This window comes from Neopelma chrysocephalum, unplaced genomic scaffold (assembly GCF_003984885.1).
Source record: "Neopelma chrysocephalum unplaced genomic scaffold, ASM398488v2 Primary Assembly neopelma1_96921, whole genome shotgun sequence".
NCBI classification, from domain to species: domain Eukaryota; kingdom Metazoa; phylum Chordata; class Aves; order Passeriformes; family Pipridae; genus Neopelma; species Neopelma chrysocephalum.
Window position 1 is genome coordinate 1,259,629 of NW_020925564.1, and position 3,732 is coordinate 1,263,360.

Here is a 3,732-nt window from a genome sequence, read left to right on the forward strand (position 1 = left end):
CGGCGGCCGCGCCGCGCGGGGGACCCGCCGCGGGCTCGGGCATCTCCCGGGCGCACCGGCCCCCGCCGCCCCCTCCCCGGCCCTGCTCTGCCGCCGCGTGGAAAGGCGACGGCGGGCAGGCGGGGGCGACGGTGGAAAAAGGCTCTGCTCCGTGTGCGAGACCACGAAGCACCTCTACAGCCGCCGGCCCGGGCAGCGCGACCCGAGTCATCGCGTCCCGCCCGGCTGCAACTTTAAAGCCGCTGGCAGGTGGAAGAGGCGCGGCGCGGCCCTCCCACCGCGGTGCCCGGAGAAGAGGCGCAGCGCGGCCGCGGCCGCGGGGCGCCCCCGCACGGCGGGGACTGCGCCAGGCGCCCGGGACAGCGCTCGGGAACTGCAGTGCCCTCGGCGGAAAGAGAGGAGGGAGGGAGGAGAGCGGAAAAAGAAGGAAAAAGAAAAAGAGAAAAAAAGAAGAACAAAAGAAAAAAAAAAGGGGGGGGGGGGAGGAAAGAAGGGAAAATAAAGGAAAAGAGAAAATCAAGGAAAAGAGAAAGAGAAAAAGTGAAAATAAAAAAACCACAAGAGAAAATTAACTACTCTTCCGTTCTAAGTAGGATAGGAGCATAAGTACAATGCAAATGATATTCCCACTCATCAAACAGGTTTTATTGCAGACAAGCTGATTCCTCCCCAAAACTCTTGTTATTTTTATTATTTTTGTACTGCCGTCCTCTTTAAGAAGTAAAGCTTGCAACCTGAGCCAGTTGCTCTGATAGCAAGGCAAGTGTTGGTTGTGTAGATAGCAGTGCTGGATGTGTCCTGTAGCTAGCTCCTTGTCCCATGGTGCTGCTGCATACACCTGTCACAGCACTGAAAATCCTTTTAGGCACAAAGGTGTGAATAGCCACATCCGTGGAACTGCGGCTGACACATGTCAAGGAGACTGAGAGGGTGAGGCCACCAACCCTGACTGCCAGGTCCTTTACAGCATGTAGAATCACAAAAAGTGAGCTTGGGAAAGCAAAATGTTGTTACAGCAAACTGGATGCTCTCTGCAAAATAATTTCATCAGTACTTTAAAATCTGAGATTTATTGATCAGAGAACTTTGCAAGGGCTTAGTACAGTCAAGCAAAAAATTCGCAGACATATCTGATAATCTTAGAGGTGGATTGATTTTAGACCAGGACCCTTATTGTGTCATCTGGAAGTCCTTTGTGTGAGACATATGCAAAGACATTTTTGTCTCTCATATTTGCCAGTAATGTTTGGTTCAGATGACAAAAACCCCGTCAATATTTTTTAGAAAAGAAAGCCAAAAGCAGCCACACACACAAAATCATAATCTTCCTTCTTACTGCCACCACTACCGAATACATCTTACAATTATATGGCTATTTAAAGACCAGTTTCTATATAATCTTAAATTAAGATTGTTTATGCCATTCTGTAGATTATTAAGAATCCCACTGAAATTCTTCCTCAGTGATCTATGAATGCCTTGTTAAGTAAAAGTCCAAGTTCATATAATTATTTTTGTTAGGACGTTGAACTATTAAAGGACAATTGTTTGTTATACAAGAAGCACTAAAAAAGTAATGATTCAACTCTGTTCAAACTTTCTTTTTGAAGACATTTTTTAAAAAAATATGAAAAATTATTATTATTTTTCAAAAATATTTCAGGTTACCTGAATTATCAAACTTTTAAAAATGAAAATATAAGAAGAAATAGTCTAAAATTTTATGCTAGCTTAAAAAAAGAGTTCATAGTAATAAAAAGTTCCCCAAATCCTACTGTAAATAACCTAAAAATAATGAAACTAAACCCTTTCTGTTATTCGCTATGAGCAACATTCAGAGAGTTAACTACATAATGTACCCTATGGGTTCATGAATTTATTCTTTACCGTCTAGTAGCCTGATTCTTACCTCTCACTGGCCTTGCATCAGTGTAACAGTTAGCAAGTCCATGGGTATACTCTTGAATTTCAAAGATAAAAAGATATGCCTATTTACGGTCACCTTGCTAAATCTCTAGGGTTGTCAGATTTGTTAAATTAATAAGTGTTTCAAGGAAGCAGGTTTCTCTGTAAATAAACAAAAACAATAAACAGTAAGCAAATTGCATTTTTGTCTTGTCACTCAGTCCTTCTCTCTTTATTTTAGAATCATAAAATGTCTTATGTTGGAAGGGGTGCATCTAGTTCAACTCCCTGCTCCTTGCAGGACTATCTAAAACTAAACCATATGACAGGGCATTATCCAGACAGCCCTTGGCCTCTGACAAGCTTGGTGCTGTGACCTCTTCTCTGTGGAGCCTGTTCCAGTGACCAATGACTCTCTTGACAAAGAACACTTTCCCAGTGTTCAACAGGAATTTCCCCTGATGAATCTTTATTCTGTTTCCTCGTGTCCTGTTGCTGGTCGTCAGAGAGAGCAGATCCTTCTCCATTGCCCTCCAAGCTGTAGTGTCTGGTAAGGACAACCCACAACCTTATCTTCTCAAGGTGAACAAAGAGTGAGCTCGTATGCCTTGTCCTCAAGGCCTTTCACCACCTTGGTCACCCTCCTCTGGATATGCTCTAATAATCTGATGTCCTTCTTTTACTGAGGAACCCACAACTGCACACAGGACTTGAGGTGGGCTGCAGCAGCACACTGTAGAGTGGGACAATCACCTCCCTCGACTGGCTGATGATGCCGTGCTTGAGGCACCACAGGACACATCTGACTCTTTTGGCCACCAGGACATATTGTTGACTCGTATCCAACTTGCCATCTACCCAAACCAAGAAATCTCTGTGACATTTCTCTCTGGTCTCTCCACCAATTACATGTAACCAGGATTACTCTGTCCCAGGCAGAGAATCTGGCACTTACTCTTGTCAAATTTCATGCTGTGGGTGATTGCCCAGCTCTCTAGTTTATCCTCATCTCTCTGTAAGGCCTCTCTACCCTGGAGGGAGTGCGCAGTTCCTCCTATTTTATTATAATTGGCAAACTTAATATACATTTAATTCCTACATTCAGGTAATTTATAAAACTACTGAAGAGCACTGCCCTAAAATCGAGCCCTGGGGAACCCCACTGGTAACTGGCTGCCAGCCTGATATAACCCCACTTTCTGACCTATCAACCAATTGCTCACCCAACGTATTATGAACTTGACAAACTGTGTGCTGGACATTTCGTCCAGAAGGACACTGTGAGAGACTGTATCAAAAGCTTTGTTAAGATCGAAGAGCCCACATCTACTGCCTTTCCATGGACAACTAGACGGACGACTTTGTCATAAAAGGAAATTAATTTAGTGAAGCAGGACTCTTCCCTCATGAACCAGCGCTGGCTATGACCAATGACTGTATTGTGTCTCAAGTGTTTTTCACTAACTCCCAGAAAAAACTTATCCATAATTTTACAAGTCACTGAAGTGAGACTGACAGGCCTGTAATTACCAAAGTCTTCCTTCCTACACTTCTTGAAAATTGGGAGATCATTTGCTTCCAGTTGATTGGGACCTCTCTAGATACACAATACTGTTGAAAAATAGTGGAGAGAGGTTCTGCAATGACATTGGCCAGCTATTTACTGTCAGGGTCACAGTGGTTCTCATAAATTTATGTGCATCTAGTTGAAACAGCAAGTCCCAAAAAAATTCAGAGTCAGCTGGGAGTTTATAATTTCCCCAATTACAGTCTTCCAAAACAGAGCTCAGGACTCAATGGTGTCAAAGAAAGAGGAAGAAAAGGCAC